This window comes from Mytilus trossulus, chromosome 1 (assembly GCF_036588685.1).
Source record: "Mytilus trossulus isolate FHL-02 chromosome 1, PNRI_Mtr1.1.1.hap1, whole genome shotgun sequence".
In the NCBI taxonomy this organism is placed as follows: Eukaryota; Metazoa; Mollusca; class Bivalvia; order Mytilida; family Mytilidae; genus Mytilus; species Mytilus trossulus.
In genome coordinates this window covers 46,143,744-46,171,089 of record NC_086373.1, presented here as the reverse complement: position 1 = coordinate 46,171,089, position 27,346 = coordinate 46,143,744, and the positions used below count along the sequence as shown (strand labels likewise).

The following is a 27,346-nucleotide window of genomic DNA, read 5'->3' as shown; positions in this document are numbered from 1 at the left end:
ATTTGCTTACGCCAAACACGCGAAACAATTAATGTGTTTTTTAATTTGATAGATGCTTTTTGTGCTTTTTTGTAAATGTTTGTTTGTTTTGAGATTGCAACACAGTGATGACTGCTGTAACCATATTTTGACTATTTTACCGATTATGTCTGTTTTGTTCACGCATCATTGTAAATATAACGGATTTTGATGCGACTGTCATACAAGTGAGAGGTTTAGCGCTAATAAACCAGGTTCAATCCACCACTTTATACATTTAAAAATGCCTGTACCAAGTCAGACATCACAGTTGTTGTCCATTCGTTTGATGTGTTTTGTCGTTTGATTTTGCCATTTGACTAGGGACTTTCCGTTTGAATTTTCCTCAGTATTTTTGTGATTTTACTTTTTACAAACTTATTTTACTTGTTATGCATTCTTAATCAAAACATTAGAAAAATTGCTATACCGGAATCAATCATATCTGGAAAAAAATATGGCGTAAATCTTATAGAGCATATACTGTTCATTGAATAAAAATGACACCCCGCAATATGTTTTGTTCAATTTATGAAGCTGTGAAAGTACTATGATTATGTAAGGTATGTAACTTTATTTTTGTTTTGATATATTGTATTCTTAGCACTGTTACAGAGTTGAATATCGTTATCTTAGCGGCTATTGCAGTTTGGAAAGCCTCGGTAGTTTTCCCTTCAGTAAGGCAGCTAACAGGAACTAATGGATGATCAGTTTTCTTTAAATAGTTCTGAAAAAAAATGAACGAGTTTAAATCAAGAAAGTGCGCTTAAGGGTGTATTCAGTCATGTATTCACGCATAACACATTAACAATCCGATTGATGAACCTTAAAAGTTGTTTCAAGTAAGTTTTGACCGCTTTACTTATGTAATATTACGTAGTCATATGATATCATAAGGTAAATAGAACTAGCAAATCATTAAACAGGCCATTCTTAATAACTTGTTATACAAGTGAAATTAAAAGTTAATGGAAATTTTGTTGTTTTTTTGTGTTCTGACAATGACATTCACAAATGTTAGATAAAACAATTACATCTGCACACATGATTATTAAAAAATAAAGTATTTAAGCATTCAACATATCATTTCATTGTGATTTAATGGTTGTCAATACAATTTATTAATATTGTGTACACAAAAGTACTGTATTGCTTAAAAAGTACATCCTACAAAAACTGCTATCAGGTTAATTTTTTTTTTAAAGAAATACTAGGTTAAGTGTGCATAATAGGATTTAAAATCTGTATTTTAAATCACTTAGCGTATGTGCTCATGTCATCATGTCCGTTGTTGTTCTACGTCAGTAAAATAGTTGTCCCTTGGTTGGATTATCGATCTTTGCAAGCGATTGATTAACCAATTCGACATAACATTGGAAGAAGGCACACGCTTTTGGGTCATATAAAATTATATACACTGTCCTTAATTTGGATTATAATGCAATACGTTTGGAAAATGCTACCGTCGGGTTTGTTTGTATATATAAGGTGTGCATGTTCTACATAATTTGAATCATCACTGCTGTTTAAAGATGTTGAAAGCTGTTGAAAGCTGTACAATAGTTTAAATATTAAGGCTGTCAATACATGTATTTGTTGCAATTTTGCACTTAACTTTGGTAGCGTTACTAGTGATACACAGGATTAGTCGCTAGTTTTATGGCAGACCGTTTCAAAGGCAATCGTAGTAAGAAAGATGCGTTAAAATATGCGCACCGTTTAAGGGCCAAGCCACCTTGATAACATCTTTGCAGTTTAAACACCAATTTTAATTGTATGATAGCGTTATCTCCTGATTTGGAAGGTATATCTTATCTTGAACTGCCCCCTTTTTAAATGAACGTATGTGTATGTCATCATATAACATTGTCATGATCATAACGTGCATCATTGTGCTGTAGAAATGGTATCACATTTTTTAGTAAGTACATTCATAACTAATTCTGGATGTGAGAGTATGACGCTGAATGAAATTCAATGATAATCACCAATGTATTTTTCAACTACAGCTTGGAAACAACTGGTCCTTCAAAGTTTAAAAATTGTCTGTATTATCTAAAATAACTTTTAAAAACTAGTGAAAAATTGTAACCAAGTCGACATTTGAATTGATCAACATGGTCGTCTATTCTGGCCGTTCAAAATGCCAGTCATACATAAAATGCAGAAAAGTAACACCAGGACTGAATTGACAGAATATTCCAAAAAAGTAAATACATTTTTTAGAAAACAAACATCTTTCTAGCGTTTAAAATCGTCAAAGCAACAGTTTTCATTTTACTTTAATTATTTTTAAACTCACGTGCGCATAGGTTATAGCATTTTTACGCTCAGCATATGTTGTAGAATTTCCAATCAAAACGAATAATTCTTCCTGTGTATCCAAAATAAACACATCCTACAATGGTAGAAATTGATTGAAATACTGAAAAAACTCTAGTCGACGATAAACCGTCCTTTGATAGGAATTAAGGAAATGAGCACTCCTCAACGATTAACCGGAAATGGCAGCAGTTATCTATCAGAGCTTTGAAAACATGTCATTGAATTAAGCAGATAATTTGGTTTAATAATTTACCTTTTAACGTTGTACTTACATCTGATTTTAAGTCATTCTGTTCCATATGACCTGTCTTTTCTAAAGACATTGTCATTTGTCCGGATGCATCAGACAACCTGAAACATACAAAAAATGAAAAGGAGAGAAGTTCTTTCAAGTGTGGGTGCTTTCAAAACATATTCGTTCAATACCTAAATTGTAATCTTTTTTGAAAATTTGCAAAAAATGATATTCTCTAGAAATCGATTTTTTTAAATGTATACGTTAACATGTAGACATACGGGTTAAGTTCTCATCATATACACGTATTTTATGATGGTATGATATACTAAACCCATAACGGGAGGTATTGTACTTAATTTCATATGACGAAGACATAATATTTCAATCAGTTTAATTGAGGTCTGGAGCTGGCATGTCAGTAACTGCTAGTAGTCCTTTGTTAATTTATGTATCATTGTCATTTTGCTTTGTTTCCTTTGTTACCTATTCTGTCATCAAACTCGGTCTTCTGTTAAACTGAGCTTTACTGTGCGTATTGATATGTGCATCTTTTATTTATTCTACATTAGCTAGAGTTATATGGGGGAGTTATAATCTCACAAACATGTTTAACATCGCCGCATTTTTGCGCCTCTCCCAAGCCAGGATCCTCTGGCCTTTGTTTATCTTGTATGCTTTTTTAATTGTAGTTCATTTATATGTTTTGGAGTTAAGTATGACGTCCTCTTTCACAATGTAGTACACTATTTTATTTTTGGGGGAAGCTGAGGACCACCTCCCTTTGCGGAATTTTCTCGTTGCATTGAAGACCCATTGGGGGAGTTCGGCTGTTTTCTGCTCTTTGTTTGAGTTGTTGTCTCTTTGACATATTTCAATTCTCAATTTTACGTTATTGACTATTTATAAAATTTTAAGACAATATTTTCATTATGTCTTTTTCAATTTATTCTACGTCATGTGTGCCTTAAAGTTACCTATATAGTTCTTTTTCTGTTTTTGCTGACACAAAGTCTGAACTGCTGTCAAAGTCTTCTTCTTCTTCTTGATCTAACGCTTTGTAAAATTTGTGCTAGAATGTTGAAAAATATTTTTATCTACATTAACTCCATAGGGTAAATAAAGTCAGATATTCATGTCCTGTAAAATGAGACCCAATAAGCAACACTTTACACAAGTCAAACACAGGTTTTTAATCTTTTTTAATAAAAAAAAACAATTGCAAACCCATTTCTAAGTACTGCTACCACATGTGATTGGGACAAGGAAACCATCCCTTTCCCCGTCTGTAAAGTACAGAGCTAGAGGCAGCAAGTTCAAACACAAAGATTTGTAAGAATGAATAAGATTAAGAACTCATTGCATTGGTGATGGGAACAAAATTCAAATTAAAAAAATCCATTAAAAACCAGATGCTCCGCAGGGCGTAGCTTTATACGACCGCAGAGGTTGAACCCTGAACGGTTGGGGCAAGTATGGACACAACATTCAAGCTGGATTCAGCTCTAAATTTGGATTGTGATTAAATAGTTGACACAGCATAGGTTTCTGACACAGAATGAATGTGTTCTAATGAACTTAAAAATTTTGTTTTCTCTTAGAGCAATTCACTATGCTGTTGAATATTAATCCTCTCAAAAAAATGTTTGAAGAAATTTTCATTTTATTTATGAAATTTTATTTTAAATGAGAAAATTGAACCCAATTTTTTAAATCACATCCCCCTTTCCCTTATTCCAAATTAATCTCAATTAAATTTCTAATGGAGTTTGCAACAATAACTACTCATTTAAATACATCATAAGATATTAATATGTAAAAAAACTGCTTGTTATCACTGAATGGTAAAGATTATTTTAATTTATCAGTTGGTAGTAAAAAGTGAATATACATAGTATATAACAAAGATTTGAGTTGATTCTGGACAAAGAAAGATAACTCCAATTAAAAAAAATATTGCTATTTCACAATATTGTGCAATTAGATATTTCTTGCTTACTATTCTGGACAAAGAAAGATAACTCTAATTAAAAAAAAATATTGCTATTTCACAATATTGTGCAATTAGATATTTCTTGCCATTGTGCAATACTGTGCAATTGAAAAGACTTGCTATTGCACAATACTTAATATAATATTTTAGATCCTGATTTGGACCAACTTGAAAACTGGGCCCATTATCAAAAATCTAAGTACATGTTTGGATTCAGCATATCAAAGAACCCCAAGATTTCAATTTTTGTTAAAATCAAACTAAGTTTAACTTTGGACCCTTTGGACTTTAATGTAGACCAATTTGAAAACAGGACCAAAAATGAAGAATCTACATACACAGTTAGATTTGGCATATCAAAGAACCCCATTTATTCAATTTTTAATTAAATCAAACAAAGTTTGATTTTGGACCCCGATTTGGACCAACTTGAAAACTGGGCCAATAATCAAGAATCTAATTACAATTTTAGATTCATCATATCAAAGAACCCAACCGATTAATTTTTTGACAAAATCAAACTAAGTTTAATTTTGGACCCTTTGGACCTTAATGTAGACCAATTTGAAAATGGGACCAAAAATTAAGAATCTACATACACAGTTAGATTCCGCATATCAAAGAACCCCAGTTATTCAATTCTTGATGAAATCAAACAAAGTTTAATTTTGGACCCTTTGGGCCCCTTTTTCCTAAACTGTTAGGACCAAAACTCCCAAAATCAATACCATAATCATACTTTTATGGTCATAAACCTTGTGTTTAAATTTCATAGATTTCTATTTACTTATACTAAAGTTATGGTGCGAAAACTAAGAAAAATGCTTATTTGGGTCCCTTTTTGGCCCCTAATTCCTAAACTGTTGGGACCTAAACTCCCAAAATAAATACCAACCTTCCTTTTGTGGTCATAAACATTGTGTTTAAATTTCATTGATTTCTATTAACTTAAACTAAAGTTATTGTGCGAAAACCAAGAATAATGCTTATTTGGGCCCTTTTTTGGCCCCTAATTCCTAAACTGTTAAAACCAAAACTCCCAAAATCAATCCCAACCTTTCTTTTGTGGTCATAAACCTTGTGTCAAAATTTCATAGATTTCTATTAACTTAAACTAAAGTTATAGCGCGAAAACCAAGAAAATGCTTATTTGGGCCCTTTTTGGCCCCTTATTCCTAAAATGTTGGGACCAAAACTCCCAAAATCAATACCAGCCTTCCTTTTGTGGTCATAAACCTTGTGTTAAAATTTCATAGATTTCTATTCACTTTTACTAAAGTTAGAGTGCGAAAACTAAAAGTATTCGGACGACGACGACGACGACGACGACGACGACGACGACGACGACGACGACGACGCCAACGTGATAGCAATATACGACGAAAATTTTTTCAAAATTTGCGGTCGTATAAAAAGTGCTGAGTGTCATGCCAAAAACACCAATTAAACTCCTAAAGGACTATCATTTACCAGTCTGTCGACTAAACATATCACGTATCCATCCTTGATTTGCATGATATGTCTTACAATGTCCTGTACCAAGTCAGGAAAATGGCAGTTGTTATCTTATAGTTCGTTTCTGTGTGTGTTGCATTGATTTTTGTTTTTTGTTGCACTTCACCGTTTCTGTTGTTTCGTTGTTTTCCTTTTATAGTTGATGTGTTTCCCTCTGTTTTACTTTGTAGCCCGGATTTGTTTTTTCTCAATCGATTTGTGGCCATCGAACAGCGGTATACTGTCGTTGCCTTTATTTGTTGGATGATTCAGTTTCTAAATCAATAAGAAACATTACTTCTAAGATAGCAACTTTGATTAAAAACTACACATTTCAAATTGTGCATAAATAATCTCAGTAACACCTTAATATTCTCTTTCTAAAAGAACGTGTCTTTTACAATAAAATCGAAATCAAACGTGTATAAACAAACATTAAAATTACAATTTATAAATTGCTTGTGTACGCACCATTTAAGCAGATCAAGCTTCACCAGGAACGCCAAAACTTAAATATTTGAAAATTAAGGGTGTACAAATATTTAAATACCAAAGAGACTATATAGGGAAACATTATTTAGACAATAACAAATGGCTTCTCACCGTGTTTCGTGTTGTTAATTCTTCCAGTATTTCTGTTTCAGTCCTCTTCCAACTTCTCTCATCTTTTAATGAATTAACATACTGCAAACCCTGGAATTCGAACTTTTTGTGTTGATTTTTCAAAATGTATTTCTTAAAAGATTGTCAAGTTTAAAATTCCTAAGGAACAGTTCAAAACCTTAGCGCAATTTACGAAGAAAAAAAACGTATCCCCTTGCAACTTATTTTTTCTTAAACTTTATACATTTTTTTGTGTAAAAGAAATCAAGCATAAAGAATAGAAATAAACTGTCCAATTTCAGGAAACTATATTAATTTCTAAACAGTAATTTACAATCACATTTCTGTGAAAATCGATCTTTGAAAGATATGTTTATCTCCAAACTTACTATGAGCGAGAACACATTATATATATGAATTGATTCTAGTTTTGATAAAACATGATTTACCTTTAGTACCTACAGGAAGTATATTTACTACATATGGACAAAAATACCCCACATTTACCGATCCGCAACTGACGATGTCTTACTATAATATCGTATAAGTAGCTACTTATTTTTAATAAGAATTTCACAGGAGTAAAATTATAGTCGAGCAGTTCATTTATTGGGCAGGATTTTTCGACTTACATATATATCAAAACATATATTATATCTTAGGTTGTAAAATAACCGATTGTATCTAAATGCCTTAATTTAACTATTTGCTGTTTATATTTATTATTTCTTTAAATTTTAAGAGACTTTTTTTTTCATTTCAGATGAATCTATTCATGCTATTTTCTTACTTTAGCAGATACGTTCAATAATAAAATATTGATTGGAAAATTGAGTGATATAACTGCAATGCTAACACGTACGAGCGCATTTGCATACATAACTAATCAAGTATTGAGATAAGACGTGGCACGGTACTTGTCTATCCCAAATTCATGTATTTGGTTTTCATGTTACATTTGTTATTCTCGTGGTGTTTTGTCTGATGATTGGTCTGTTTCTGTTTGTGTTGCGTTTCGGTGTTGTGTCGTTGTTCTCCTCTTATATTTAATGCGTTTCGCTCGGTTTTGGTTTGTTACCCCGATTTTGTTTTTTGTCCATGGATTTATGAGTTTTGAACAGCGGTATACTACTGTTGTCTTTATTTATAGACTTAGTTTCGGTATGCATCAAAGTTTTAGCTGCTGAAAATTATCCTTTTCAAGGATAATAATGTCAAACATTGATATGATACACGTTAATGTTAGTAACCTTTCATTGTGTGAATGTAATGCATTATAATACCTTAATTTTTTCGTCCTTGTTGCAACCTTTACCATACCAAAGAAAAATTTTAGCGCCCATGTCGAGAATGAACACATCTGTAGAATCTATGTTGCTTCTTTTTCTTGAAACCTGAAATGCATTATAATGTTTATAAGAATTTTTAATAAACTAAAACATAATAAAATATTTTTTTTAACAGAAATTCTTTAAATGGTATAAAATATCTAAAATCTAAGAATATATGATTAAGAAAGAGAACTTGTATTTTTCAGGTGAAAGTTAAGAGTGAAAAAAAAGACCTCATGGTTTATCTACTGACAATAATTTGGATTTAACAAATAGATAAATTGTCTTATGTAATATAAAATAAAATAAACATATTGGAAAACATACCGAAGTTTTTGTGTTGAAAACTTATTCAGCGGACAAAAAACTGTTACATTTACCAAAGTCATATATTAATATGCATAAATTGTTCGATATTTGCTCGTGCATGTTTATGACTTACCGACTTCATTTGCTCCGTAAACTGCTCCAAAAATACCTATGAGGAGAAGGACAAACATTGACACGACATACAGTTTACGGTTACATTCAATGCAAGAATTGGTTGACAAATAATATCCGTCGAGGACTCTATTTAAAAGTAATCAAATGTTTCCTCGATGTCAGATCTTTAGTCATCTGATCGGTAATTTAACCATGTGTGTCCTATTCTATAATGCAATATTGAGTGTAAATTTGCATGTGGGTGATGCATGCATAGCATGTGATGCACACCCTTTCGGTGTACCCAGTTTTGCTCTAATTTGAAAATGCGATACTCTCAGTTTTTGTCTTTTCCTAGTGTTTCCCGCGGTTTTAACATAGGTAAACTACTGTAATCTTATTTTAGTGGATAAAACAAATGTGTAAATCTGCCTATTTATTGTGTAATAGAATTAGATTTGTTGAGTACTTTCATTTTATTACAAAACTGCATTATGTGATTAAAATGTCTTCGACCTCTATGCGTAAAAATTAACAAATTGAAATGAAATCGTAATCTTATTGGCGTCTTACCATATACCCACAATATAAAATGATATTTAAAATTAGAAGATATGGACACTGTATAATCAATAGAAGTATATTCAAAGATTAGACAAAGTAAGCATCTACAAACTGAAGTAAGAGATGAATATCAACGCTTTTAAAATGACTTTTGTTTTTCCAACAAATTTTAGAAAATGATTTTCAAAAGTTATCAAAGGTACCAGGATTATAATTTAATACGCCAGACGCGCATTTCGTCTACATAAGACTCATCAGTGACGCTCCGATCAAAATATTTATAAAGCCAAACAAGTAAAAAGTTGAAGAGCATTGATGATCCAAAATTTCAAAAAGTTGTGCCAAATATGGCTAAGGTAATCTATGCCTGGGATAAGAAAATCCTTAGTTTTTCGAAAAGTTGAAAAGTTTTGTAAACAGGAAATTTATAAAAATAAACACAATATTGATATTCATGTCAACACCGAAGTGTTGACTACTGGGCTGGTGATACCCTCGTGATCGAAACGTCTACCAGCAGTGGCATCGACCCAGTGGTGTAAATAGTTATCAAAGGTACCATAATTATAATTTAGTACGCCAGACGCGCGTTTCGTCTACATAAGACTCATCAGTAACGCTCATATCAAAATATGTATAAAGCCAAACAAGTAAAAAGTTGAAGAGCATTGAGGATCCAAAATTCCAAAAAGTTATGCCAAACATAGTTCACAGCACCTGATCGTGTATATTCTAGATTCAGGTACACTCTATGCACAGTTTTCGCATAATGCATTTGTCTAACTCTGTAAATTAAAAGTTAATATTTGGTATCTGGACTAGTGACCTATCAAAGTTATCAATTCTTCAATATTAAAAACCTACTTCCATTAATCTATACAAAAAATGCCAACAATAACAACTTGTTAGCTTGAATGTGTTTTATTAGTTTATTTCAATACTGTATCATCAATTTCGTCGCCTGTTGAAACCTTTCAGATTTTTCCTCAACATCGTTTTTTTTTCTCCCTCTTCTGTTTTCGAATGACGGTAAGAAATAAAAGAGCGATCGCAGATTACTATACTACTTTCTTTCAAGTTATGTTGAGAAGAATATGGTATACCTCTTTAACTGCTACTCCATATTTGTCTCCATGGAAATGAAATAATCTTGGTTTGTATTCATTTTCTTTTACATGGTTGAAACCACTTTCCGCACCACCATGTAAATATCTATCGAAGTGTTAATATTAAGTTAATCTATAATCCACCACGCCTTCAGTATATTTGCTATTTATTGGTTTGTTATTATTAGGAATTTTGTTTCGTTTTTGAGTCAAAGTAAGAAGTGTCATAATCAAAATATTTTCTACGTTGCTGTAACAACAGCAAAATATAAAATAAACAGATGTTTGAAACAAAACAAAAATGAAAATTGTCTTTTTGATAACCTTTTTTTTCAATTATTGTAATCATTGAAGATCATTGAATCACAATACAGATACGTCAATTTACATTTTTTTGTTTCTTAGGGAAGCACCGTTTTATTGTATACACATACCATTATGATGATAATATTGGAATTTGTTTTAATTACACAAGATAACTTATAATTCTCCTATTTTTGTTTCTTGTGTCTGTATAACATTCTTCAGTACATTATATCATGGTTGTGATTAAAAAAGATAACAAATAAATTAGTTCACACTATCTCATTTGAAGCTCACATACAGTATTAAATAATTAGTCTTTCACTATAAACACAGTTGGAATGATTTTAACACACAAATTAATTGCAGAACCAACATTTTCCTAATTAAAAAAGATCTACACATAACTGATAAATAACTCCATTTATAAAAGTGTGATGTCGATATAATATTTCGCTAAGAGTTGTCATTTTTACTTTAATTTTGTCAAAGTTATATTTCTGGCTTGCAGGTTAATAATTCAATATCATTCAATATCACCCCTAGTTTTTGGTGGGGTTCGTGTTGTTTATTCTTTAGTTTTCTATGTTGTGTCATGTGTACTATTGTTTGTCTGTTTGTCTTTTTCATATTTAGCCATGGCGTTGTCAGTTTATTTTCGATTTATGAGTTTGACTGTCCCTTTGGTATCTTTCGTCCCTCTTTTAGAATCTGTTATAATGCAAACTCTAATGTGGCACTTACCTGGATTTTGATTAAGTATGTGTTAAGCATGTTTGGTTTTAATCGGGAAAGTATTTCAACATTAAAAGGAGAAACAAAGGATAACAAATTTTAGGACTGATTAGCTCACTAAAAAGTAATTCTGATACCGGTAAAACGACGAATTATATAGTGTTTTTTTTTTTTATATCTATGAAGAAAAATCAAACACACCTATTAGATCGTAATTTTTGCAGTAGCACATGCGTGTAAGTCTATTATTTTTATACCGGGTCAAATGACCACCGAAAGTCTTTGGATTTCATCTCTAATGATAATTTAATGGCTTCTAGTCTTGAACACGCACGAAATTCATAATATGCATTATGATAAGTACATTAATCTTTAATCGATTCTTTCGAACTTTTTTGTAATTTAAGATGTATGTTTCAGAATGTTGTACACCAAAAATGAGAATTGGAGTCAAATAGATTACGGGTCATCCATAATTGTCAACCATTTTCCAATGACCCCTTAGACACGAATATGTCGGGCAATGTCCCTTTAATACATGGTAGGAGATTTTCATATTAGTAAATAAAAGAATACTTTAAGGGGGTATTAAAAAAATAACAAAAACAGAATATGATATGTAATAACTGAAATAAGTAGACGAACAAAAAACAAGTCTATATTACAGTACACAGAAAGACATATAAAATTCGAAAAGATACAGTTGTTTGCTATTTTTGGTTGGTTTATTCATGTAATAAAACATTGAAAATCAAAGTTTTTTTTAAAATTTTTAATTGTTGAAAGCTCTTTTAAGTTATACAGTTCTTACGGTTTCTACGTCGATTATTATTCCTGGCTATCAAATATCTAGGGTTTAGCGTTTCCCATGCAGGCCCATTCCTGCGCTTCGGTGACATGTAATTTTCATTTACGCGAACTAGATCTCCGACTGCAATGATTACATCCAGAGAAAACTTCGGCCAAAGATTACACTGTACAAGCCAATCGCAATTTAAAAATTATATGCTTAACCTACTAGAATAATTTGATGTTATCCAAAACGAGACTATAGAAATGTATTATCAGTGTATAAGAATGTTCCCAACATTAGAACCTTTTTATTCAAAGAGGTGTATCAGAAATAACACTTGGGGCATTATATAATGATTGAATAGTTAGCAATTTAACTCACGTGATTGTATCAAAGTAAGATCTAAAACGTTTTGATTCATGGCCTTGAACTTCCCTGTACTGAATTGGGATATCATCTAAATATGTGTCTAATTCTACTGTTTTATATGCAGCAGTCCCATATTCATCCTGTTAAGTTCAGTATTAAAATAAATTATTGAGAATTACAGAATTAAAAAAAATATAGTTTAAGCTTTTTTTCAAAGTTCACAACAAAGTATAGTTTTTATTCCAAGTTGATACGATATTGAAAGCTTGTATTTCACATCATGATTACTTTGATATATGGTTTCTGCTCACACCAAGAGTTCCAAGGGATAAAGTTGAAATCTATTTAAGCGCTTTAGACGGTACAGACGCACATGTCTTTGTTCCTTTTGGAGGAGATCAAAGGACTCTGTTTTTTTTGTTTGTTTTATAATAGGTCCATTTCATCCGAATTTTCGAAATGAGAACTTTACTGCTGCCTTTAATCTACTAGTAATTTGTTTATAACTGTTTTAATTATTCGATAAGTTTGTCTGACAGGTCAAAGTATTCATTTCAAAAAGATAAAAAAGCAGTTTTTTAAAATAAAAAATTATGATAAAGCTTTTACGGTGAACATTTAGAAAGCACTACATAAATAGATATACGAAGGAGTATAATAGAAAAAAAAGGATAACACTTACAGATGTGCTATATTTACCAATCCAAAAATGTACATCATAAAGCAAATGTTCATTTTCTTCTTTTTCATATGTCTGGAAGAAATATTAAATATAATTTTATTTCTGAATATGTCAAGACACCTTGCTGGAAATAAAGTTCAGCAGACAAGCGCTTCGTCTACTTATTTGTATACAGAACAATGGTCACTAGAATCAGTTGGAAAAAAGAAAACAAATCCGAGTAACAAACTTAAACCGAGGGAAACACATCAATTATAACAGGAAAATAAATTGACAGCAAAAACATTGAAGTGCAACAAAAACTAAACGCCAGCAAACAAAGAAACCAACTTCCATTCTCAATTTTATTTTAGATAACAAGTGTGGTTCAAATTTGACATGAAGAATCAAAAGGGAGGTAAAATGAAAAAGCTAATTAATAACGAACGTCAAATCATGACAATATCTTTTATAAGCACTGACGACCATTATTTATTCCATGTATCCAAAACTCAAAACCTCCAATCTATACCGTGAAAATAATGAATTAAGGTCTTTACTTGTATTTGGATTTTCATTGCTGATGGTTTAATATCATTGCAGTTATTGTTACACTTTTATGCAACAAAACATGACTTTTTGAAATTAAATTATAAAACGAATACTGGTATTATACTTGCATTCAGTATTATATAAGAATCCCCATCAAAAAAAATCCATGATCTTTCTCCGGCCATTGTATAACTTGGAACTTCTGAAGCATAAAGTAAAGATAAGAAACTGTCAAATTCTAAAGCTTTTCTGGAAGTAACTTTCATATGTTGAATTATAATGAAATAGCTTATGAATTCAAATCTCGAATGTAGAAAAATTAACATCAACTTACCGAATAGGCAGTGGTGTTTTGTCCAAATGAATGCTACGCGCTCGCTGTATTTTGATGAGGTAAATACGTGGTTAAATGGCTTTCAAAAATCTAATCTTTATTAAAGTCAACAACCGAAATCAGTACAAGATTTTTCAATGTGTTAACTACATATCTATCACTGAAACAAAAGACTGCTACGGTTTAATTTGTTTTATAATTCACATGTTTTATAGAAAATAATGCATTAAAGGTTTACCATACTAAAATGATAAAATGAATAGAACATCAAAATCATTTATGTTTTCAAAAACAAAAACAAAAAATTAGTGTTAAGTTAAACTATCAATAGTAACAGCTATAACCTAATTGATACACTAATGATCGTTAACATTTTCATTTCAAAGATCACTTTAACAAACAAAAAATAGTCATATCCTTACTTTTCAAGTTATTTATTAAGTTAATCGGCAATTGTATTATTGTGTTTAGCTATTTGGCGAGAAACTGACCAAACATGTGTATGATTATTTCAAAACTATATTTCCTTATGATTTTAGCGTGGTGATATCAATATTTTAACCTTTTATTTAGATGAACAATTGGCAATAGAACTAATATGGAATATTTTTTTATATTTTACTTCTTTGATTGGTTATCGCACAGGCACTTGTTTCTGTCAATATGGGGTTTACTATCCATACAAGTACAAAAAAAACACAAGGTAGCTAACGGGAATTTTCAATGTGTTCGCTTCAACCAATACTTTTTTACTTTCCCTTGCCCCTTTCACGAATAAAAGTACACCAGTCTTTCGGTAATTGAATTATCTTTACAATGAAACAACTCTCACGTACCTTGAGAATACCCCTCAAACAGTATAACACACTTGAGATGAGAATTATTGACCTTTTTCCAGACCATTGAATTTGGAAGGACTAAACTTCCGGTTTACTTAGGAAGTTAATAGAACACAGCAATCTGATTGGCCGAATTCATCTGGTTACCTGTTTATTTATACTAGTTACCAGAAACCAGAAAAATGTGACCAATGGGATTGCTCAGTTTTATTAATTTCCTAAGTAAACCGGAAGTTTAGTCCTTCCAAATTCAATGGTCTGGAAAAAGGTCAATAATTCTCATCTCAAGTGTGTTATACTGTTTGAGGGGTATTCTCAAGGTACGTGAGAGTTGTTTCATTGTAAAGATAATTCAATTACCGAAAGACTGGTGTACTTTTATTCGTGAAAGGGGCAAGGGAAAGTAAAAAAAATATTGGTTGAAGCGAACACATTGAAAATTCCCGTTTGCTACCTTGTGTTTTTTTTGTACTGGTATGGATAGTAAACCCCATATTGACAGAAACAAGTGCCTGTGGGTTGTCGTCTTTATTTCGTCGACTATTAATGTAAAAAAGTGAAAATGCAAGCTGTATATTTTTTTGTCTTGTTTTTACTTCTTTTTGATGCAATGTTTCTGACAATACTTATTTTGTACTGGTATGTAATGAACATGATATGATGATTCAGTAATGAATTTTACTTGACTGTGTTATTATGGTATTTCACTGGAACTAATGTAAAAAAACAACCGTTGTTAACACCGTTAAATGAAAATGTGTATCGGTACACATACCACAATTCTCCAAATTTGTATCCCTGGCTTTAAACCAGCCTTTTTCCAGGCTGGTTCCTTCTCTGCAGAAGATTCTGAAATATATATAAACGAAGTATTACTCATATGAATCGTAACATTTCAATTATTTAGACATACATGTATTTGTATGGAGAAGTAGCAATACTGATTAGTTTGAAAGTCATTTTATATATCCTAGTGTGTGATACGCATGTTTGACAGATTGTTATGATAGCACACTTGCAATAACTATTCTTTTTAAATCATGTTTCAAAAACATCAGTTGATAATCATTACCTGATAGAACTTTGATTCTGCTAACAATAAAGGTTCCAATTAATGCAAGGTACTGCACGCTTAGATGTTAACGGTGTTCTTACGCATATGATTTTCTTTCCCCAGTAAAAGATTTCCTTTGTCGATTTTGATTTGGCTCTCTATCTGTTTAAGTCGAGTGCCACCAATCAGGAGAAGTATAAGGTAGGCATGTCTTTATTCTGACTATACAGAATATCAGAAACCTCTATGTTTTTGTTTTTTGTCAATCTTATTATCAGTGTCGCTCAAATACAACCAAGGCCAAATCAATTAAGAATACAACAGCTCTGATTACCAACATTTCCAAAGAGATATTATAAATTATGCTTACTTTTTAAAGGATTTCCTAACAAGAAAATATATCGAAAATGACCGTAACTAAATTATTTTTTGTAGAGCAGAAGCTATCACTAGTTGGCTGCGATAATTTCTAGAAAGAGACCCAAAATTCGTGGCATAAGATTAGTTTTCAAAAAGTCGTCAGAAATACCAGATTTATGAAAATCCTACGCTAAACGATTTTCGTCTGCTTCAATGCCACGCAATTAAAAACGTTTGAAGAGAAAATGAATGAGAATTGAAACCAAAATAATGAATAAAAAGTTTTCAAACATCTGGCTTGAACGCCATGTATTCTTTGCAAAATTTTTTTTTTATCATTTTATCACCAGAAAAGATATTGAAAATGGTTCACATAATATATATAATATTTTATTTATTTTTTTTAATTTAAGGTGGTGACAAACAGAAAACACCAATTCCAAAAGAATAAGGAAAGACAAGTCCACAGCAGAATTAAGATTGAAAAACTTAATCAGTACTAAAAATTGTGGAGTTTCGGGACTAAATAGATTTATTATATGAAGCCGATCATGCTACACTAATGAGGATTGTAGCATATGTTTTGATCTTCTATGGGTTGATTATGAAATAAAACAATTACTATAGGATATACTAGAACACTTTTCCTGTCATATAGCGTCATTCTTTGCTAAAACACACAATGTGAGTGTGTAAAATTGCATGTCCAAGTTTGCGGAAGAAATAATCACAAAAACTCGTTGTTATGATCAGTTTTAGCCTTTTATTTTGACATTTGATAAGGGAATTTTCGCTTTGAAATTTCATCGGAGTTCGGTATTTAAGTTATTCTACTTTGTTCTAAACAATAGAGATAGGAAGCATTCCAATTGTAAACAATTTGTTATTTTCTTTTCCATTTCCTTAGACTGCACTTGGTAAATGAAAAAAGTTCTTACATTTGAGTAATCAACAGAATCTTCAACGCAATCTACGATGACAAACCCCGCGTTTCAAGTTATTGACTTGATAAACATTATGAAAACAACAAAAAAAATTGTAGAAGTAAAATTAAGCATCAATGTGCAGGTTACTTGAGGAAGTCCCTTATATTTGTATTCTTTATACACATCGAGAAACCTTTCTGTTTTTCTAATATTGCATTTAAAAAAAATGCAAGCACTTACTTTTTATATCTTTTTCTGTATCAGAACCAAATAAAGCCAAGTTAGAATCTTTCCAGTCGTACTGTTTAGGTTTCACCAAAGCTGACACATTGAAAAGATAGTATATTTTAACTTGTGACAATATATTATTCAAAACTATGGGGAACAAAACATTAAGCTATTTACTACATATGTACATTACGTTTTTGCGAACAATTAAAATTTAATTACACAAAAACTGTTTGAATAACTAAAAATGCTAGTATTGAAGAACATATTTCAGGCGAAAGAAGAAAAAAAATATTTTCAATTAAGTGCAGTATTAATTCTCATAAAAAATATATAGCAAATTATTTTGGATCAATTTGTATCACAATAAAACAAACATAAACATCTTCTTTCCTTAACTGTTGTTGTTTGATTGTAGTTATATTTACTTTTATGAATATATGAGTAATAAGACGTATGTATATTTGCAACTTTGAGGTTAATAGTACCTACCCATTTTGTATGTTCCTTCTTATTCTTGAAATCTGGAATGATAATAGAACCTTTGGATGTTTGAGAAGTTATTTCTTGTTTTGTAGCATGTCTCATGTAAATGTATGACGAAGCATAAAATAACAAAACAAACAAGAATGTGTCCCAAGTACACGGATGCCCCACTCGCACTATCATTTTCTGTGTTCAGTGGACCGTGAAATTGGGATAAAAACTCTAATTTGACATTAAAATTAGAAAGATCATACAATAGGGAACATGTGTACTAAGTTTCAAGTTGATTGGACTTCAACTTCATTAAAAACTACCTTGACCAAAAACTTTAATCTGAAGCGGGACGAACGGACGGTACGACAGACGAACGGACGGACCCACAGACCAGAAAACATAATGCCCCTCTACTATCGTAGGTGGGGCATAAAAAGATGTGATCACTCAGTAATCGTACTCTCTTGATTTTTTGATCGACTAATGATTTGATTGTCCTCTATATATATTGTCTTTCTTCTTCAGTCATATCATTTGTACGTAAAACTGGAACATTCTGCTATTATTATTTCTCATTTCGGACGCATGAAATTTATAAATTATTGTTTTCGTTATTTTTTTCTAGCGCAGGGTCGATACCGCTGGTTGTGCACAATCGCCCCCTAGAGTGCCATTATTACAGTAGTCAGTTAATTTATTCGCCTCGGTACTAACATGATTTATAACAATTTTTTTTTAAATTGTAAGGGCTCTTTTCCCTCGTGCAAAGTTGACATAGAGAGATTTGGATATATTAAAGAGCTTTTTTGGTCCAAGCTTTTCGAATGTTACGGTTCCTATAAATCCTCGGCTTTCAAAAAATCTGCTTTGAGCTTTCCCTGATAAAAACGAATCCAGAAAAACTCTTCGGACACATGAAATTGATAAAGTGCAGTTTTCATGTTTTACAGCATTGGGTCGATACTGCTGTTAATATTCAATATAGGACTTCGATCGTTTGGGCATGATTGATTTATTATTGAATATAAAGCGACACATATTTCATGCAGGAAAAGACCAAGCTTAAACATTTAAGCTAGTGCAAAATAATAAAGTTTGTAACATAGATGAAATACCGGTCTTGATCCTGTGATACTAAATAACTTTTATTGGAAAACAATGGAACATCGTGCAGTCTGAAAGAATATCGCTTGTATTTCAAATGTTTCTCTAACGAGTGATATAATTTCGATTTGCTATGTGTGCTTTATTTTCACCTTATTATTATAAATAAAAAGTAAACATCTAAGTATGTAAATTAAACTGCTGGGTCATTATCTCATAGGCCTTAATGATACAAATTACCAAGAAGTTTATACATGCATTACATATCGAGTATTAAGATTACATAGTTATTTAATGATTTCTTGGTACAAAGTTTGTGGTGGAATGTAATAGATTTTTCGAAAACTGATAAAATTAAATGCTACCCATATATTTGCCATATGACCTAATTTAGATTTCCAGGAAATTACCTACACTGCATTGTATTAACTGTTCGCCGAAAACATGTATGTCGAATGTTTTCCAGTATTCGTAATATTTTGGAAATCATGACTCTTGTCATAATGTATTGTGTTTAGCTGTATTAACGACAGCATTTATGGACATTTCCGATATTGTAACCCTTGTATAACGAGGATAATAGTTGACAAGTTGATATTACAAGTAGTTGAAGCAATCAACGAAATAATAGAGAAACAGTTGCAATACAAGGGATGTCAGACTGCACTCAACATGAAATAAAAGAGATGTAAGACTCCACTCAATATGAAATACAAGGGATGTCAGACTGCACTCAGCATGAAATACAAGGGATGTCAGACTCAACTCAACATGAAATACAAGGGATGTCAGACTGCACTCAACATGAAATACAAGGGATGTCAGACTGCACTCAACATGAAAAACAAGGGATGTCAGACTGCATTCAACATGAAATACAAGGGATGTCAGATTGCACTCAACATGAAATACAAGGGATGTCAGACTGCACTCAACATCAAATACAAGGGATGTCAGACTGCACTCAACATTCCATTGTTTTACAATAGAGTATCTTTGTATTGTCACAGGAGCAAGGCCGGCAGAAAATACTGGTACTTCATATACGTTACAGGTCCTCAAATATTGATACAGTTGTTTAAAAAAAAAGTATTTCAGAACAACCCAATTTTTCTATATTTTTTTTTTGTCTTCACCTGAGAAACTAAAAAAACATGAAACATTTGCCGCTGTACATTCAATAACAAATCAACCATATTACCAACTACTTAAATATAACGATGAACCGCTGGACATATGCAATATGCCTTAAAGATAAAAAAAAAAATCAAAAACAAATCAAGAAGCAGACAATGCGTGTTTGATTATGTAACTAGTGTTTCTTTAACACATCGAGTATTGAAATCATTTATTCGATTTCAAGGTTTTTTACATGAAGTACTTAATCTAAAAATGAACGAAATCTATTTTCTAAAAGAAAATTTTGTATTTCATTAAAATCTTCCAAAATGAACTACTATTGAGTTATTATCTTCCTCACTCTAGTTCACCGTATGTAGGGACCTTAAGAGGTTATCATCTATCGATTTGAAAGAAGCAACTATTGTGACAATGTTTAATTAACTAATTAGAACGCATGGACAGTATAAAAAAATCAACAAATAAATCTCTATCAGCTCTCTTGTTTTTTGCGAGTACTCCATGATTGTAACTTGATCAATGATCCCAAAGTAAATTAGCTGCGAAAGTTTTCGATTTACGATCAATAAATGCTTTTTTGTCGATTATACGTTATGGATCATAATGAATAAAAAAAAGACTTTATTTATAATAGCATGTTGCGTGAAATACTGAAAGGAAAATAGTACAAAGATTGAGGTAAAGAGATGCCATTCTTAGAATATACTTCGCTGGTACCCAAGAGAGATAAAAAAAAAAAAAAAAAAAAAAAAGGCCGACTGCACAGACTCGTATATAAAATTACGGCACCGAACCACTTATGTCACATATACACTAACCATAAATTAGTAAGATGGAGATTCATTATACTGGGTGGAGTTGATGGGTTCAGTAGGCTTATTATGTTTCTACATTGTCGTAGCAACAACAATTCCGCCACCGTACGTATTTAGGAGTAGGTTTTTTGTATATGTTCTGTCAGCAGTGGCGAATCCAGAAATTTTTATAAGTGAGTCCTCCCAATGACTGCCTATGAGGGGGCCCGTTCCGGTCAGGCATCAGTGATTCCCTATATAATCAACTAAAGTTTTTCCAGAAAAAGGGGGGTGGGTCCCCTTGGTCTCCTCTAAATACTCCTCTGGTCAGATAAGGGACTAGAAAATTTATATGTGGCGGATTTCATGTTGACAAAACATGGTGACGGCAGTGATTACAGACTCAAGCACACACAGTCAGAGAATAGAGAGCCAAGTCTTGTGATTGGACGTTATATATGTAAAGAGAGTGTTTTGTGCTATTTCTATAACTTATTCTATCCTTTGAAAGACCAGGGAATTTCCGATCAACTAAATGGACTGCATCTAATAGCCCTGTTCTACATTTACATATATAAAATTAACAGAAGACTTTATATTTGAACTCAAGTTTGGGCAAGCCATAGAATGAGAACAACAAAATCATCTCCTGTCAATATTTGGATCACCGGTCAAATACGAGAAACCAGTTGGTACACAACTCAGTGAACGAGAATTAGTTGATTATGAATTGGAAGGAAACATTGATGCGGCTAATCTTATGGACGATGGAAGGCAAATTTTTAAACCACATGAACATTGCAATTAATGATTAACGAATAACTAGAGCAGATTTTAATAGGACAGGTACCAACTTTGGCATCAATGAATTCGTGAATTGTGGTGAAATCCTTTCTGCACAAGCTCGATTGAACTGTCCTTATTTTTTTGCGTACAATAACAATGTTATAAATGATCATTGTCTATAATTTTTTGGCCTGTTCCCCTCCCCCTCCCCATTTTAGTCTTGATTTTGTTATATCCATTATAGAACTCATCTGGTACACCTATATATCAAAAGAAAGTGTTTGATGATTTCCAATGAGACAACTCTCCACAAGAGACCAAATGACACTGAAATTTACAACTATATGTCACCTCACGGTCTTCAACAATAAGCAAATTTAATACCGCATAGTCCGCTATAAAAGGCCTCAAAATTACAATGTAAAACAATTCAGACGAGAAAACTAACGGACTAATTTATATAAAAACAAGAATGTATCCTAAGCACACGGATGCCCCATCCGCATTATCATTTTCTATATTCAATGGACCGTGAAAATGGGATAAAATATATAATTTGGCATTCAAATTAGAAAGATCATATCAGAGGAAACATGCTTACTAAGTTTCAAGTTGATTGGACTTCAGCTTCATCAAAAACTACCTCGATCAAAAACTTTAACCTGAAGTGGAATAGACGAACGATCGTAAGAACGGACGAATGAACGAATGAACGGACGGCCGCACGAACGAACGCACAGACCAGAAAACATAATGCCTATAAATGGGGCATCAAAATGAAAAAAAAAAGCAAATATGTAACACATAAACAAACGACAACAACTGAATTACTGGCTTCTGATTTGGGACAGACACACACATACATAATGTGGCGGGATCCCAACCCTACCCCTAACTTGGGACAGTGGTACAACATAAGAACGAACAATAAAAATAAGTTGAGAAGGCTCAAATCGATCCTCAGATGGATAAACATGCAAATACTACAAATGCAAGCGGACATGGGCTGGATACTTGTAAATCTTTACAACAAAAAGACAAAAAAACTAATAAATAAAATCATGCATCTTAGACTAAATACATTACATATCAAACATCCAATGAATTTAGTGCAAAGACGTCAATAAAAAGTCCGAGAAAAACCTGACCGTGTGCTATGCTAAGATACAGGAGTCGTCATATTGCAGATCCATGAATGTGTATATGTATATAAAAATGATATTTAGTTATCTTACTGATAACAAAATCAATATCAACTAGTACCAATAAAACAATATTCAATGATCTAATTACAGTGCTGAATTGGTAACCTTTTAGAATTAGTTTATTTAAAGGATAAATAAGTTTACCAGGATAGTTTCAAAAGTGCCGGGCACGACAAACAACATTTCTACAAAAATTGAGGATGTGCTACATGTATCCCGTTTGAAATAAGTTTTAAAGTACAACCAAACTTTGAAACCTAATTTTTATGTATATGAAAGAATTAAGTAAACTTTAAGGTATTTGTGGAAACGAATTCTCTATAACGTATGCATAGTCGTGAGGAGCATAGTTGGTGGCAGAAGTGAAAAGCAGTGTCATCATATGCGCTGGAATGGTAACTCCTAGATATTCCAGTTAATGTTTTGAATATCTGCCAACTTTTCAAAATGCCCATGGGGGTTTTATGTGCAAGATGGGACTTATAATCCTTCAAGGTAGCCTTTAAATATATATAATGTTGTGTTTTGGCTTCTTCATACTTTAAAAAGCCTATTGTCATTGTTAAATTAATTGTTTGTTTAAAATTGTGAACAAAATTGCTCTTTCAAAAATTCATTTTGGGAGCTTCTATGGGGGAAATCCCCCGCAAATAGTTACAGTTGGCAGGTATGGACTTTTGAAAGCATGCTGACAATATTAGGAGTTATTTTTTCGTTATCAAATATTTTCCGCGCCTGGAGCATGCCAACTTTCCGAAGAACTTTCAACATTTCTGATATTGAGATTTTTCTTTTTGGTTAATCTTAATTTTCTTAATTTCCTATTTTCTAACAGCTCATCATAATAGAGAAAAAGCTCATCATAATAAAGAAAAAGCTCATCATAATAAAGAAAAAGCTCATCATAATAGAGAAAAAGCTCATTATATTAAAGAAAAAGCTCATCATAATAAAGAAAAAGCTCATCATAATAGAGAAAAAGCTCATCATAATAGAGAAAAAGCTCATCATAATAAAGAAAAAGCTCAACGTTATAGAGAAAAAGCTCAGCATAATAGAGAAAAAGCTCATCATAATAAAGAAAAAGCTCATCATAATAAAGAATTAAGTACCATAAGGCAGTTACGGCGTTCCATAGATCAACTTAAGTTATATCTGTAATACTTATATGTCATGTTACTTAATTTAGATTACACCATATACATTGATTAATTTGTTCATAAAAATCGACATTTATTTGTTAGGGGAAACGATATTCTTATAAAATGCAAGTATAAGAAAGGTAAATAGTAAATAGATTAACAAAATTATAAGATTATTTTATAAAGTTGTCATATAATCTCGATTTCTGGAAATTAAAATGTAATTTCAGCATATTCTCAATGCACAGTTAAACCTTAAAAACTATATTCAAAATACTTACGTTTTTCTCCCCTCAAAAAATTGGAATACTAGCTCAATATAGAATTGACTGTTTTTTTACTATCAACAATGATTAAATTTAATTATTCCGATCATTGGATGATAATGTAATACTTGTTTGATCACATGGCGAATCCATAGTTTCAAAAAGCTTTACGAAGAACTGTGATTGGTTTACTTACCTTACATTGATTTTCTTTGAATTTGATAACAATAGCAACTCTAACAGTAATCGATTGACTAAGAAAATAACTAAAGCGTTAAGAAGACTATTGGTTATCAAGAAACTACATGTTTATTAAATGATCCATATTGTTTATAGATCTGTGGTACATAACATATTTCTAGTTTCTCAAATGTAGGGCAGATGCTGACAATGATTATATTTTTTCTTCGGGAATCTTTGCCTAAATAAAAACCCGTAATCAAGAAAGGTGTGGTACAATAGCTACACCTTTGTTTTAAATTATACTATTAAAGGGTAAATAGGCGAGTGACTTTAACCATGAAATTAAATTTTTAATGCACCTACCTAACACACGGCTAATTTATACATCATTTGAAAGCTTCACATCTGTACTATCTGTTTTGCCCGGTCGTAAAAATATCGTACGGTGCAATTTCCGTCAAATCAAGATCAAAGGTCAAGGACGAATAAGTGCATATTTTCTATGATTTCAGCTTGATTGCATAGAATGACTTATATATACTAAATTCACATATGCAAACAATTTAAAAATCTAGCAGAGAGATTAACAGTCATTAATCAAATGCATTTTTTAATATCTAAAGGGTGTTTTTACTTGAAAGCACATGTTTCCAGAAATTTGATTAAAAATTAACGAAATGTGTGAAAACCCAAATTTTTCTTTCTGATGCAAATGCTTATCACTTAAAACTAAGTAAAACCCTGTAATAACTATCAAAGAAGTTTTTGACATCATAAATGTCCTAAAATAATGCTTACTTCTAATCAAATAGCAAAACAAAACAACTCATACAGTTGCCCAAAATACCACCATCTGCGAAAAAAACAGTTTTCAAGCATTTCTTCCTATTTAAACATTGTATGTGGTCTATATAAGATTGAATAAACAAATCCTTAGGAATCTGTGAAGTTTAAGACAAAAAGGTATGTGCACGAATCATACTTTTGCTTGAAATAAAGGGGGAGGCAAAACTAAGAGATTATAATCTGCATTGAAACTACCAGAGTGAAAAAAATCATCTTTCGACTTTTCTAATTGTTTGATTTGTAGCTTCATTATAAATATTGATGTAGTAAAAAGACCTTTTATTTATTTAATGTGAACAATACAAAATTGATTGACAATAATAAATACAAAATAAATTGACACAATTTAAATTTCAAAGACTTGAAAACCTGTTAAAACATTATTAAACTTGACTTCTTGTTTGCTTAAATTGCGTTGTTCATTGTTTAAATATATAAATTCATCAAAAAAGAACAATTTTGAGGAAAATATCAATTAATACACAACGATTCTTGTTGCAACTAGACTTCCTGGATACCTTGAATGACTAGTTCTTTTTTCATACTAGGAAGAATTTATGTAAGAACAACTTTTGACGACTGAATAGAAGCTAACATTATCTTGAAACTTCACTTCCACTATATAGATGATGTCATCTCACTAAAAGTGCCAAATTTGTGACAATGCAGGACCCGTATTTTCTATTGAAATTAAAAAAAAATCTCAACAGCCTCAACAGATATAGTTTACTCTACCACGTATCTTGAAATCGACGATGAGTATTTGTTGAGAACGTTTTACGACAAAAGAGATTAGCATAAATCAACCCATAAAACTCTTCTTACTACTCAATTATAAACTTTTCATCTCTATGTAGCAACACTATAGCAACGCCTGCATATCTATACTACTAAAGGAGGAGACCGATTTCATTAAGCCTCAACTTCTCTGAAACAATAACAAGCCAGAAATATTTATGATAATTTATGACGTATAAACATGATAAGTGTAGTGTTTTTTATTTCCTTTTGTCTTTGCATGCTCAGTCGACGTACTGCCCGCGAAATTAAATAAATCAAACTTTTTAAACACTTGCCCAATTGTAACGCAATTTCGCGACATCTTCTTATGGAGTATATATCTCCAAGTTGATACAATATTCCAGAGGTTGCATTAACTTCACGATTGTCGTGGTAGTGCGTAACTGCTAACAATGAATATATTAGATAAAGGCATCTATAGTATACCGCTATTCAATAGTCATCAATCGATTTACTAGTAACTAAAACAAATCCGGGTCACAAACAAAAACCGAGGGAAAGGAATCAACTATAAATGGAACACAAAGGAATAATAAGAACACTGAACTGCTACAACAACAAACGCCAACATACAAAGAAACTGAGATTTTTCAATACCAACTGCCATATACCTGACTTGGTACAGGACATTTGAAGAAAAGTGATGTTTGAACATGGCTTCAAACCAGAGTTCAAATGCAAAGTTGAAATCACCCCTTTGAAAATTTAATGGACGTCACTACGAGTTGGTTGACAATTATGAAATATCTGTTTCACCAGATGACGACTGATAAGTTCTAACTGACGTAACCAACATACCGTCATCATACCCTTGAATGTCACCTACCGAATAATGCTTGGCACCGATGTAGGAATAACATGAGCCACAAGACGGGTGTCAGATGTGAAACATGATCTTGTATCCATTGGGAGCCCTGAGTTCACCCAAAATATTGTTTGGGGGTTTGTGTTACTCAATCATTAGTTTTATATATGTTGAGTTTTGTTTACTGTTGCTTGTCTAGTTCGTTTTATCCCCGGCTTTGTCAGTTTTCAATTATGAGTTTGATGTCACTTTGACATATTTCGTCACTCTTCAAGTAGTAATAGTTTAAAAAGTTTAGATCATTGTAAATCTATCATAATAACGATTTGGTTATATATATATCACCGTGAGCACATAAGGTTACTTTCGCGGATATTTGTCTTATTGCGTTAATCTTCTTCATTACTGCAAGTTAATGTCTTTCAAGTAAAATAATACCTAAGGGACAATCAATATCTCAAATCATGAATCAAATAAACTTAATCAAAGCCATGAACACAATAAAATCATAGTCCTAAAAACAAACAGTATTCCACAAAACACAGCAC

The 27,346-nt window shown here is 31.8% G+C and overlaps 1 pseudogene; it reads right to left on the bottom strand.

Moving 5' to 3' along the window:
- Positions 1 to 489: 489 nt before the first annotated feature.
- On the bottom strand, positions 490 to 24,288 carry LOC134725645 (gelsolin-like protein 2; annotated as a pseudogene).
- Positions 24,289 to 27,346: the final 3,058 nt, after the last annotated feature.